Source organism: Podarcis vaucheri (genome assembly GCF_965113315.1).
Source record: "Podarcis vaucheri genome assembly, chromosome: 7".
NCBI lineage: Eukaryota > Metazoa > Chordata > Lepidosauria > Squamata > Lacertidae > Podarcis > Podarcis vaucheri.
In genome coordinates this window covers 28,547,371-28,562,450 of record NC_138765.1, presented here as the reverse complement: position 1 = coordinate 28,562,450, position 15,080 = coordinate 28,547,371, and positions in this window count along the sequence as shown.

Genomic DNA, 15,080 nt, shown 5'->3' with positions numbered 1-15,080 from the left:
GTGTTCCATTTGATAAGGAGTCCAACGAGGAGAGCCTGAAAGTAATTTGCCTTTCTCTGCTCTGGAGACGAAGTCACTTCAGTGTGTGGAGGGCAGGTCACAGGTGGGAGAAGCCTTTGCTGGAATAACCCCAATACAGTCTGTAACTTCTCACTCATGTTCAGTTTCTTCGTCCTTGCAACAGTCAAAAGGCATGCCAGTTCAACATCCTTTTCAAACCTTCACATCCAAAACTTGTGCAAAAAAAGTCACGCTGAGATTAGAAACTCTCTAGGAAATAGGTTCGGAATTCCTCTCTGCAGAGCTTCCACTGTGGCAGCTAATTTTATTTAATTTTATTTTGCTGCTGAGCACTGTGTTTTCCTTCCCTGCTATCCATGGCATAACAGCTGAAGTATCCCTTTCCTATGCCATAGATAGATTTTTAGTTAATTGCTGCTTAACTTAAAATAATATTCATGTTTTAATAGTGGGCTAATGGTTGCCCCATATTCTAGAGTACTTGATTCTGGGCTTGTAGACAATACTTGTGAATGAGGGGCGTCTGTGTGGATGGAGAGAAGAAAACCGTGATGGAGGAAGAGGCGCTTTTAAATTTATCTTGTCCTCCTGCCTTAGCTTGTCTGCAGGGAGAGGATATACTCATATTGTTTTCCTCTTGGTTAACTCTTTCTAATAGAGAGATGCCCCAAGAAATACTATTTTTGTAATCAAGCACAGGGATTTCTTCTGGTGTATAAATATGATTAATGCATAGAAAAAGCTTCATTTTGGCTGCTGGGAAAACAGTTGCCATATAACTTTTCAGCAATCTGAAATGAGATTTCCCCCAAAGTATATGTCTTTGCAGAACAACTGCCTTAGTTTTTTTGGAAGGTGGGGAGGTAATGGGGTGTTTCCGTTTCTCTGATCCCTGGAAGAGAAGGGGTTAAGCTATTAAAAGCATTTTTGTTCTAGTTTTCTTTTGGTGTCCTCCTTCTGTTCTTGAGACAGTTCTGACCTTGTGCCACTAGTCTGCTGCAAAGATTTGCATGGTTGGTGGGTATGCTAACGAACACCTGATCTTCCTGCTTGGAGGCAAGATTTTTACGCTCCCCAGTTGCATAACTTGCGAAGCAGCAGTTTTGCATAAAAACGCAGAATTCAATGCTGGCTACATTTCATATGCAGGGAGAGAGACTTTACCAACTTCTTAAATAAAAAATCAGCGGGGAAACCATTAGATGATCCTCCAAGAATCTCTGCATTTTCCCGGTGGGTCCATGAGGGGAAAGGTTTAGGAATTGCTGGTTTAGGAGAAACTCGAATGGTAGCTGTTTGGCCCAGTACATGGTGGTCTGCTTTATGCCTCCTGTCAAGAGGGGTGGTAGCTGCCATAGCTATACTTGGGAGAGACTATAGCAAATTCTTTGCAGGCACAAGGGCTTGAGTCCCATCTACTTAAAGCAGGTATGGGGAGTTTCAAGCCTTTGGGGGCCACATGTAGCTCTCCAGGCATTTATGAGATTCTCCAGAGGCCAAAGCCCCCAACTAACTCTACTCTGTGCCGTCCTTGAGTGCATTTGCCTGGCTGGAATGTGCCCTTGAACTCTGACCATTCCTCTTACTTGCCTAGAGGGGGGAAGGGTGTAGAAGTATAAAAGTCAGAGTCTTACCTGCTGCCCTGCCCACTTTTTCATCTGAGTTCTCCCATGCAGTCTCTGGAAGGTTATCCACAAGGAAATGCAGCCATGTCGCTGATCCTAAAGCAAGAGGTACCATATTTTTTGCTCTATAAGACGCACCAGACCACAAGACGCACCTAGTTTTTGGAAGAGGAAAACAAGGAAAAAAAATATTCTGAATCTCAGAAGCCAGAACAGTAAGAGCAATCGCTGTGCAGTGAAAGCAGCAATCCCTCTTGCTGTTCTGGCTTCTGGGATAGCTGCGCAGCCTGCATTCGCTCCATAAGACACACACACACACACACACATTTCCCCTTACTTTTGAGGAGGGAAAAAGTGAGTCTTATAGAGCAAAAAATACGGTAATTGAAAGCACACCTGTCTGAAATCTTCGAACACTGCTACCAGTCAGAGTAAATTGCTGGTTTAGGAACAAATAATCTGACCTGGTAAAGGGTCACACCCTATAGTCCCATAAATCTGTGTGTGTGCATGGATGCATGGATATTTTCTCAGGGAATGTTTGTCGCAGTCCTAGTAGAAAAACTCATGTCTTCTGTTTCCAGTATCCTAAAAAATTACAAATCCTTATCTAGACCCATCACAATTACGTTTCTATAGTGTGGGTAACTGGGCAATCAATAGTATTGGCAGGATCAGCAAGGGAATGATGCATCATCCTGTGTTTGTCAGCGGATCCCTGCAGTGCTCCTGGTTTTCTTGTAGAAATAGAAAGCTCAGAATAGCCTGATTCCAAAGACTTTGCAAAATGAAGACATCTGCTAAGAGGACAGTTTGTACCTAGACCAGTTGGCTACACGTGTGCACCCAAGGATGAAGACAAGGCTGGCTGATATTCTGGCTTGTTTTCAGTAGAAAGATCCCTCTCTCGGGGATATCTGTAAGAAATCGTGCATACCGATCCTGAAAGGGTTGCTTCGCTAGGTACAAACTGTTCTCAAGAGTGCGCTCTATTTTGGGGAAGATCCTATTTTTTTATGCCTGGCGCTCTGACATTTGGCGCACGAGTTTGTAGACCTCCCTTCCCTTCAGGCTGCATTTACTAATCAAAACCAGTAAGCTATTAAGATTTGTGAAATATTTGCTATCTTTTTAACCTCTGCTACATCAGTGGGGTAAACATGAATGGAGCCAGGTGCAATCACATTACATATCTGTCTTCACTCCTGCATAATTGCATGGTTTTCATTATTAAATGTGAAACTGGTGAGCTGGTCATAAAAGCATAATGTCTAAATGCCTTCCTGTACACCTTGCCTCTTTGAATGTTTACAGTGGTGCCTCGCAAGACGAAATTAATTCGTTCCGCAAGTCTCTTCGTCTTGCGGTTTGTTCGTCTTGCGATGCACGGTTTCCCATAGGAATGCATTGAAAATCAATTAATGCGTTCCTAGGGAAACCGCCTTCAGACCAGGTCCGGGGACAGTCTGTCCCCGGACCTCTTCTGAAGGCTGGGGGGGGACAAGGGCTTTTCTTCCCACCCCCAGCATTTAAAAAAAACCCGGGACAGCGGAGGACTTCTCCGCTGTCCGGGCGATCTTAAAATGCTGGCGGGCGGCATTTTAAAATGGCCCGGGACAGCGGAGGACTTCTCCGCTGTCCGGGGCGATTTAAAAGCCCCTGGGAAGGCAGTCAGGGGGAAGCTCTTCCCGCTGCCCCCGGACCTCTTTTGAAGCAAGGCGCTGCAGGGAGATCGCTTCTCCCTGCAGCGCCTTGCTTCAAAAGAGGTCCGGGGGCAGCGCGAAGAGCTTCCTGCTGCCCCCGGACCTGGGGCTGCGGGGAGAAGATCGCTTCTCCCCGCAGCGCCTTGTTTCAAAAGAGGTCCGGGGGCAGCGGGAAGCTCTTCCCGCTGCCCCCGGACCACTTTTGAAGCAAGGGGCGGTGGGGAGAAGCGATCTCCCCGCAGCCCCTTGCTTCAAAAGAGGTCCGGGAGGCAGCGGGAAGCGCTTCCCGCTGTCCCCGGACCTGGGGCTGCGGGGAGAAGATCGCTTCTCCCCGCCGCCCCTTGCTTCAAAAGAGAAGACCCGCTGTCCCCGGGGCAAGCTTCGTTTTGCGAAGCAAGCCCATAGGGAAATTCGTCTTGCGAGGCAACTCGAAAACGAAAAAACCTTTCGTTTTGCGAGTTTTTCGTCTCGCGAGGCGTTCGTCTTGCGGGGTACCACTGTATATGGCAATTCAGTAGGAGCTTGTCTCAGTTAACTGTGAAGCAGAGACAGTCTTGGCTTCCTACAGGGGCCCTTTCAATTCGAACATACCTAAATTCACATATGGGATGTGGGTGGCACTGTGGTCTAAACCACTGAGCCTAGGACTTGTCGATCCGAAGGTTGTCGGTTCGAATCCCCGCAACAGGGTGAGGTCCCGTTGCTCGGTCCCTGCTCCTGCCAACCTAGCAGTTCGAAAGCATGTCAAAGTGCAAGTAGATAAATAGGTACCGCTCTGGCGGGAAGGTAAACTGTATTTCTGTGCGCTGCTCTGGTTCGCCAGAAGTGGCTTGGTCATGCTGGCCACATGACACGGAAGCTGTACGCCGGCTCCCTCGGCCAGTAAAGCAAGATGAGCACCACAACCCCAGAATCATCCGCGACTGGACCTACCGGTCAGGGGTCCCTTTACCTTTAAATTCACATATGCTGTTGGGGATGACCCTAAGAATATATTTGGGGTGCTATTATGGGTAGCAAATTCACAGTTTTGATGTATTGCCGTATGGGAGTTTTCTGCCACAGGCTTGGGCCACTCCTGCAGAGATGTATGTGGCCAAAACAGGAGGTTAACCCACCTCCCTCCAGATTTTACCCAGGCTTTATGGCCATAGGTACACATGGATGGCTTACGGTTGCAACCACCATTGCAAATCAGGTTTATTGTCAAAAGTTACAGACTTTCAGCTGTTTGCAATGAGCAAATCAAACCAAAGCTTCACACAGCCTTTAATCAGATGCTTCAAGTGGTTCCCCCAAATTCAGATGAAATTGTAACTTATACTGGCTTCTCCAGGAGGAAATGGTGGGGCTCTGTCCTCTGGGGTCTCCTAGGTTCTGCACCCACCTGGTGAAATCCCCCCCCCCCTCATAGCCTTTGATTTCCACTTCAGCCATTGGGTAAGGTTGATTTGCCTCTTCCTTCCACCTTTTGTTCCACCTCTTCATTCACCTCTTCTTCCTTGGCAGGAGGATGTGCCATTTTGTGGTTTGCCTCAAGTACCAAAAAGTCTTAGGCCATCCCTGCTTAGGGCGCTGCATTTTAATGTGGCTTGAACAGAGAACTCTACAGGATCAGAACTATCTGCCTGCCAGTTTTAATGATACCAGAATTCACAATGGGGTGTGCTTGCCTTGGCTGACCTCGTGGTGGAGCTGTTCGTTACTTTTTAATGCAGCTATATCGTATAGGGAAATCACTTACAGACCGAAACTTCTCAGTGGAAACAGAAAACTGTAGGGTTGGGTATGGGTGTTTTTTGGACGGGGAGAGGGCAGGGCTTTAGCAGAAGCTCTTTTTAATATCCCTACGTAGAAAGCAAGTGGGAATTGCAACCCACTCCACTGGAGAGAATGAATTTTCATGGTAAGCCCAGCATTCCCTTTTTGCATCATATTGTTCAGAGCAACAACACACTGTTAGGCATGAAGAAAAATTCTACAGTGCAGCGACTTCAGTGGTATAAGATGTCACCCCCTGCAATACAGGAATCTCTTGCCCAACATAGGATGAAGGCTAAACGCAACTTAACCAATGTTCTTATTAACAGTAAACTGTCTAAATAGAAACAAGGATAGCCACCCTTTACTGCTTAATACCATTGTTTACTGCTACTATGCAGGGAATGGTTTGGTCAAAGATGACCCTGATAAAAGCACCTATATATGAGCAGAGAAGTGGGGTGCATGGCTAATGGACTTTGCAGAACTGGCGAAACTGACGCGAAGAATCTGGAACCAGCAAGACCAAGAATTCCAAAAGGACTGGAATAAATTTATATTACATTTGAAAGACAACTGTAAGCAATTAACATCATTAGCAGGGCAATCTGAAGATTTGTAAGATGAAATTGCTACCTATTCAAGTTGAGTAATATAATATTTTAGGCAATGACATAACAAGGATAGGAAACAAAGCGAATTGTAAAGATGTAAAGTTTAATTTTGTAAACCATCAGACGAGAGGGAGGGACGTCATTAGGCTCAGTTGAGCCAAAGAGATAAAATAAGAGGGTATGATGTTGCGTAATGTGATCATATGTAAAACCAATAAAAATATTTTATAATAATAAAAGAAGAAATGGGGTGCGTCTTTGACTAGGGGGAATTTCAAGAGGGCATTTGCACAAAGAGCCATAGCTAGGTGATCTTGTGCCCAGTCCAGATTACGCCCCCTAGCCACAGATAAATTAGCTCTTCTTTCTGCCTTTCCTCCAACACCTCCTTCACCCATTCAATTCCTCACACACTTCAGCTTGTAATGAATTCTTTCACAGAAAATCCAGTATTTAATTTATTATTTAATAAAAGGTTTCAGCAAATAAAATTACATTTTGATGTGAGTTGACAGTTTTTAAAAAATATAATTCAGTTGTATACACACACAAAAGGTAAAGGACCCTTGACAGCTAAGTAAGTCCAGTCGCGAATGACTCTGGGGTTGTGGCGCTCATCTCACTTTACTGGCTGAAGGAACCGGCGTTTGTCCGCAGACAGTCTTTCCGGGTCATGTGGCCATCATGACTAAGCCACTTCTGGTGAAACCAGATCAGCGCACGGAAATGCCGTTTACCTTCCTGCCAGAGCGGTACCTATTTATCTACTTGCACTTTGACGTGCTTTTGAACTGCATCTTCCAACCCACCTTTGTGCAATGGTATGCATGTGTCCCACTCCTTACTAAAATGGAGACTTCATGTGTACACTGGTCCCCAGCCTCATTCCCTGAAGAACGGGGTTCTTTCCCCAGGTTCATCACAACTACTCATGAGGAATTGAGTGAGTTCCAGAATGTTCCCTCAAAAAGTTTCTTTCCAAAGTTTCCCTTTCCCCCCAGCATAGGGAAAAGACCACAAGGTTGGTAAAACTTTTTTTTTAAAAGGTTTACTTACAAACTCTCCAAATGTCAGGTTCATGTGCTTCAGAAAAGGTTGCATAGGCAGTAAAACTCAGCTTAGATGCAAAGTGTTTCATGTTACTTACTTATTGGTATAGGAATTCAAAAGTGGCTTGTGAGAGCCATGCGGTTGAGATGGAGCAACCAGCTCAAACCTCTTCACACACTGAAGACTAGGGGAGAACAAAGGGAATTACTTGGTTCCTACCAAGGTGAGGGGAAGTGGACATGGATATAGCTAAACCTAGCAGGATAGCTTACTCTATGATATTATCTTCATTCATTCATTAAATAACATGTTTTATAACATGTTGGTTATACAAAGCTGGTTATCCACACCAACCACATATGGAAGTTGCAGATTCCCTGCCTTGTGTCTCGTTAAATAACCCAAGTAGGATTTGCACCCATTTCTCTGGTGTTACACTATTCTCCTTATTGTCCTCAGGATCCTTCCATCTCTGCTCCTTCTTGGATTTAACCAAAGAGCTGTCACTCCAACCTGCCTATGAAGACTAACTTTTCTGTTCTGTATCATGTTACCAATCATATTTTGTAATAAATGGCATATTCTTTCAGTCTAAGCTTGGCTTGCTGATTTCATTGCTAATTTACTCTGTTCTTGAGCCAAGAGTCACAGCAATCTGTGTTAGTTGAGAACATATGCACAAATGGAGTTTCTTACTGGTCCCATGTGCACTAGAAATTTAAAGCAGTATTATACAACTTTAAACAGTCACGACTTCCTCCAAATAATACTGGGAATTGCACTTAGTTAAGGGTGCTGACAGTTGTTAGGAGACCCCTGTTCCCCTCACAGAGCTACAATTCCCAGAATTTCCTGGGAATAGGGATTGCCAAGCTCCTCTGAGAATTGTAGCTCTGTGAGGGGAACAGGGGTCTTCCAACAACTCTTAGTGCCCTTAGCAAACTACAGTTCCCAGAATTATTTGAGGATTGTTTAAAGTTGTATAATACTGTATTGATTTAAATATATAGGCCTTAATTTTATATTTAAATGTTATGGAATTGTAGTGACCCAAATGGCTTTACACATGCAAAGTGTGATAGAAATGTTTAAATAAATAAATAAAACCCTCAGTGGGTATTTCAGAAGCCATTTTGTGTCAAATGAATGGTTCCTTAACCCCTGCTGAAATGCCTTGGGAAACCCCACATAGGTTTCCCTCCCCTTCCTGATGATGACTCACAGGGGGAGAAGCCATCTCTGCTACATGAAGGGGGACAATACTTTGAGCCTCTAGCTATGGAAAGCACTACATCCAGTATGCCATCTTGAAGAATATGTGAAGTACATGCTGGTTTTATGGTGCCAAGGTAGAGTTGGGGCAAACAAAAATAGTAATGCTTGGGTTGCAAAGGAAAAAAACAACTGAACACTCTCACCCCCCCAGTGTTTGCCATGAGTTGGTTTGGCCCACTGCTTCACCATCTCCAGCCCTCCTGTTTGGGGACTCAGATTGAAAAGGGCTTTGCAAGGGGGTGGTGGGTTGGGTAAGTCCTGGAGGTTTGCAAACTGGCTGGTGTGTACATGTTGCCGTAGGCCAAGAGCTAGTGCCATTTCTTTTATTTCAGTCATATCAACCAGACTTCTCTTAGCTTAGATAGCCTCAATGGCTTGGGGACAGGAGCTTAAGGTTGCTTTCCTTTCATTTTCCTTCCACTGGAAGCCTGCGTTCTTCCTTGGTCTGTCTGCACTCTTTAAAAGCAATTACATTTCAAAAGGGTTGCACCAGTGTAATTTCAGCCTAATTTATGCCATCAAGGAAATATTTGTGTAGGAAATGCAGCATTCTTGACACTTTTTTCAATATTCACCACCCCAAAAGTTGTAATTTGGTTCATTATATTCATTAAAACAACAGGGCTTTTATTCAGAGAAGATAAAAATTAGGATGGGAGTATTAACTTGAAATTGTTTTTCCTCAGCAATTGAGTGAGGCACATCGCTCATCCACACAGAAGTGCACTTTGTCCCTTCTGTGCCGTGATTAAAATAAAGAAAACTTGTTGCTGCTACTTAAAAGTTCATGTTCACAACCCTGAGGAGGGAGAGCCATGACAATACTTCCAAATGTGTACAAACTTCCCATTGGATATTTTTGTATTTGTTTATTTTATTTGAACAATTTATATATTGCTTAAAATTAAACAGGACTCTGAAGTGAAACTAAACAAAACAAGTTTTGTGAAGGATCACATGTTTGGGAAAGTGATCTCTGGATATGGCACACACCTTCACGTCTTTTGTGTCACATCTGGAGCAAGTGGTGGCAGAAATAATGATAAAAACTTTAAAAATGGTTAGGCTTCAGCAATCCCTCGAGAGATTTCCTCCTTTTCTTCCATATATGGTAATTCCACAGCATACTCCCACATAATGGAGAAACCAGGGGCTTCAGTTAGATCACCACTCATTTTGTTTTGTTTAGGAATCATGCAGTTTAAAGTTACCTGTTTCTTTTTATGTTCAACTCTTTCTCCAGGGAGCATAAGGCATCACAGATTGTTCTCTACCACCGAGTTTATCCTTGCAGCAGCCATGTGAGGAACATTGTGGAAAAGGGCTGTAGCTCCTTGGTAGAGCATCCATTTTGCATGCAGAAGGTCCCAAGTTCAATGCCTGGCATCTCCCAAGTGGGGCCTTCCCTTTTCAAAACTGGAGACCCACTGCCTGTCACTATTGAGCTTTCTTCCTATATTGAGCTCACCTTCCTATAGTTCCTAGGTTAGGCTGAGAGATAGTGACTGTCAAACATAACCCTAAAGGCTGAGCAGATTCATAGTTCTTAGCACAACTGGAGAAATAAATGGAAACTTTTTTTAAGGCTGAGCAGGGATTTTAATAGTCTCCATCTGTAGATCAGCAATCTATCCACTAATCTAATGCACTAGTTCTCAGCTATCTCTCCTGAGCAGAAGCTGTTAACAGATATCTTAATAAGCACCTATGGCAACAATGCTGTGTTAACTGATAACCCCAAAGTAATGCTTCACGACGCTTCTATCTCACCAAAAGTGAGTTCTTCTCACTGGTCTTCTGACATAGTGCAGTAGAACACAAAAGCTGCACATACCATCTCTAATCTTCCCATGGCCATTCTGTGACTGTAATCATAAAGACTTTGCTTGAACGTTTCATTCACCCTAGGCATTAGGAACAGTGATCTTACTGATGGTCAGGGCTCCTCTGCATAAGAATTAATAAAGGAAATGGGGGGCACAATCACCATGAAAACTTATTAAAAATATGCTTCTTGGTGTGTAATAACACAAACTACAGGCAATAATCTTTTAGGCAGTGAGCAATGAACCCACTGACACAACCAATCATTGCTGGTTCGCCATCAATGGTAACAGATGATAATTGGTGAAGAGGCAGGCATGCTTGTAGCATAGTTCTCAACACTGAATGCAACACTCATGTCTGACAGCATAGAATAAATTTATATTTTATGGAATTGTGGTGCCCCAAATGGCTTTACACATGGAGGGTGCGATAGAAATGTTTAAATAAATAAATAAATAAAACCCTCATTGGGTATTTCAGAAACCATTTTGTGCCGCATGGTTCCAGCAGCAATGCTTAACTCCTGCTCGAATGCCTTGGGAAACCCCACACAAGTTTCTCTCTCCGTGATGATTTACCAGAGGCTTCTTGTAGCATAGTTCTCAACACTGTATGCAACACTTATGTCTCATCACAAATGAAACTGATCTGTAGAAAATACAACTTGAAAATAGAGACAATGCACATATTTTAGTAAACTAAGAAATCTTTAATAAAAATATTTTTTTTAAAAAAAGAAAAAAGCCTGAAATATATCCTCATTTCTCGTTCTACCTTTCAGTAGTAGTAGTTTCAGCAGCCCTTCTTGGGAGATTTAAGGATGAGTTAATTAGTGATTCGGTCAAAAGCTGATTGCTAACAGCACTTCTTGCAATTTAGGGACTTTTTATGGGGGCTTTAGTACATTTGGCAGTGGGTTGGTCAATGACATATAGACAGGTCTGTGTCATATCTGCTGAGGCTGACATATGTCCTGTTACAACACTAAAGGAATATATTAGGTTCAGGGGTAGCATACAAATGAACCTGTTCTATCGTCATGATGGTCAGCCCCTAATCCTGACCAAGCTTCAGTTTTTGGTAGGGATCCCAGATTCCAGCTGATAGATCATGATTTTCTTCCCCTCTTTGCATTATATCGGGTTTGGTATTAGGCATTTAAAACATGCCACAGAGTACGTGCAGAGTAGACCACACAGATGGAAACACTGAAAAGATGCAAAAATAACATTGCATGGTTTAATAACAAAACTGTTAACATACATCTTACATAGTGTCTATAATCATCGCCCATTCCACCCACCATGGCAGAGTAAGGTACATACTGCACATTATATATCATTCACAATTGCTGACACAGCTAATTACAGTGACTTATCAGCACCTGCTACACAGCTGTAAAAACTAGGTCAGGATATGCACCCTGGCTTTTAAAGTGGTACACATCCTGTGAAACAACAATGAACCCTAACATTTAAACAAACTATTCAACAGCTTCCTGGGGGAACTTGCACTCCAGTGCAGTCAGCAGTTTTGCCACTTGTTTCTTGTTCTAATCTGGCAGCTTGGTTGTTCCTCTTATGATGACCAGCCCAAAGGAAAAACCCCACCAATAATGGAACTTGATGCGTTGACTTTGAGTGTTTTGGTGCTACTATAGATTACCCGTAATGAGGCAAAAGGGGCTACTTCAGCTGAAAACAACATAAAATTAAACACTGGGTTTCTTTGTTCTCTTCAAAAATTACATCATGAATAAGAAACTGGGTATTGAAAACTACCATCTGGGAAAGGAAGAGGGTGCCTTAGCTCTGCGTCAAAGGCATGTTTGCACAACAAACTTTTTAGTAAAATCGGGCCCCTTCAATGCTGGATTATAACGGGTTCATTAAGTGCTGAGTAGAGATATCAGAAAATACTGATGGAAATAAAAGAATGGAAAGCGCCAATTTTCATTTATTTGTCCCTTGCCCACAACAAAAATCAATTCAGTGAATACTATTTGTATTTGCCACTGTTACTGTTTGCAGACTGAAAGCAACATTTACATGATTATTATTGCATTGAGTTTCCTTTATACTGAAATATATGAGGTAGAATAATATGCCAATTATGTTTACATAATTTGGTATTTAGTTATGTAATTTTACCACGGTGGGTTGTGGGGCAAATAATGTAGGTTTTTGGGAAAGACAAAACTGCAGAGCAATGGAAACATGTCTGTGGCTGAAGAATTCATAGGGGGGACGGACGACGACTATCTCTTATAACCCTAATGCTGAGCCGAAGCACCCAGCCCAAAGATTTCCGTGGGTGGTTGTCCCCCCCCCCCAATAAATGCTTAAGTTCAGAAACAGTACAATAAAACCAAAGGAACACAGAAACCGACATACATTCTATATAAACAAAGCAGGCATAAAACTAAACCGAGAAGCCTGTCCATAATGTGAATATCCACAGAAGGAATGCTGGTGACAAAGGGAGGGCATAAGTATGTGTGACTGTGAAGCAGAGTTAGGAATTGCACAGCCTAATTTACAATACAATGAGCTAAAGGTAGCCTGGGTTCTCCAGGGCTGGAGTTGATATAGGAAAGAAAAAGGAACGTTTTCACAGAACCTGTCAGGATTCATGCCCCAAAGACTGGGGACATGCCTGCTCAGTTGATGGCAGAGTACCAGCTCCAAAGGGATGTGTTGCTCCAAAAAGGACTCAGGACACATTAATTTCATTAGTAAAAGTTTACTAAGGTAAAAATAAGCTTAATAGTTCAATAACAGATCCCTGGAATAGCAATCTCTTAATAATCCACTTGCAGCAAAAATACATAACAGTAGAATAAAACACTGAGCAAGTAAAAATCAGTCCAAAATGAGAGAGGAAAAGAAGAGGGAGAGAGAAAAAGAATGAACCCCCATCAAACTGCAGTTGTAGACAGTCCTGGGGCAGTTTGGCCTTGAGGGAGAGATAACTTGCTTAAACTCATCCCAGCTGCGTTTCTGCTCCCTTGAGAACCCTCCAAACACACTAGAATACTTCCGTTGGCTTCTGTAAGCTCAATGGCTTCTGTACCTCAGAAACTCCATTATACCTGACAGAACCTGCCCTTTGTTTCCCCTGTGGCCAATTTAGATTGCTAAGTAAGTTGTCTGATAAAGCTTCTTGCCATAGGTAGGTTTTGAGAGAGGGCAAAAGTACCCTCTCTGGGAAAAAAGCAGGGGAGCATTTCTCATGCTGTGTTCTATAGCATTGTCATTGTGTGCCCTGTGGCATGGGACCCAGTGCCGTCACACTACCCAAAACTGCTTCTGCTCTCTGAACAGCCTGGGCAAGTTCCTGAGGCAGAAGGCCCATGTCAGACAGAATGTCAATATGCCGTATTGGTCCCAAACATACGTACTTGAGAGAAAACATGTCTGCCCCCATTGTGATCAAAGAAGGAAAGAAAATTGCACAGGACAATTCTTAGCATTTGCACCCCTCCCTCAAAACAAACCTGTTCAGGTGGCACTTGCACCTCCAGAAACCTATCAAAATGGCAGGATTCCTGAGAAACACTTATTTATCCCTCTAGCATTGGCAAGTATAATCAAGGGGTGGGGGAGTTGTTGCTCTTGTACAATTTGGACTATTGGAGTTTGATAGCTGGGAGTTTTGGTACAAGCGTGTACATTTCTTTTCATATGCTGTTTTTATTTATTGCATTTGTTAATTGCTTCATACCAAACAACAACCTCAAAGCAACTTAATAAAGAATTGTTATAGGCAGGATAAACTTAGAAATTAATAAATGCTAGGATTTTGGTTATTTGTGGTATGAAGGGAGAATGCAAGCGGCAAAGGAATTCCTGTGCTGGCTTATGCAAACCAGCCTGGCTGGCTGGGGGAAGATCAGATAAGGTGTTTGAAGGACCATAGAAGGATCCTTTGGCCTGGGGAGTCAGATGTCACAAAGGTTGCTGGGGTAACTGTGTTTTGGGGGACAGGAAAGGGGAGCTCTGACACAGGGGCTTCTGGGCAGAAGGAAGAAAGAAAGAGAAGGAAAGGTTGTCAGCAATGCTTTGGGCCATGCTTTAAGATCTGGACTCCCCCCCACGCGAACTAAAGGTGTAAATAGGTGAATAAACCATATTTTTCAACGTTAAAATAGTATAGAACTCCGGCACAAATGGTGTATATAGTGAAAGGGTTTAGTCCCAAATGCTGGTATTGTGGTCAGGAAAAAAAAGGACTATATTCACACATGTGGTGGGAATGTAATCTGGTTAAGGAATATTGGCAAAAGATTATAAAGGTAATTTCTGGATTATTTCAAATAAGCATAGAAGTTAATAGGGATTTGTTATTTTCGGGAATACTGGGAAATAACAAAGTAAAGAGTAATAAGCAAGAGTTGTACAAGATTATGATTCTAGCTGGAATGGCAGTTATTGCTTTTGGATGGAAAGAAAAGGCCAAATGGAATATGGAAAAATGGAATGATTATGTTTTTGAATACATACAATCAGAAATATTCGCACGGATAGTGGCAGAGGATAGATGGGAAAATAAATGCCAAAGAACTTCCTGACAGTAAGAGCTGTTCGCCAGTGGAATTTGCTGCCAAGGAGTGTGGTGGAGTCTCCTACTTTGGAGGTCTTTAAGCAGAGGCTTGACAACCATATGTCAGGAGTGCTCTGATGGTGTTTCCTGCTTGGCAGGGGGTTGGACTCGATGGCCCTTGTGGTCTCTTCCAACTCTATGATTCTATGATTCTATGAATCACAAATAAATGGGCATTTTACAGGAACTGGATAGAAAGAAGGGAAGCCAACCCTAACATACAAGCTCAAATGAACAGACTGTGTACATGGATAAAAATATAAAGAAGGAAGGCCTGACCCCGGGGCAGGGAGGGCTGGAGTGGGGAGGGAGGGGGGAAAATAAGTAAACTGGATGATATTTTGAATTGATTTTGTTATGTAAGCCTTTTTTTCAGAAACCAATATATTAATGTTATGTAGTTAGGCATTGTAGTATGAATGAATTTTGTTCTGTATTCTTTGTTTTATAGAATATATATAATGTTATGTTACTAAGCAAATTTAATAAAATGGGGGGGGCATATTTTTCAACGGCTGTAAATATTCCCTCCTGTGCAGATTTTCCACAGTTTATGCTGTTATCCAATCCCAATCCCAGGAACAACAAAACCTTCCATTCCT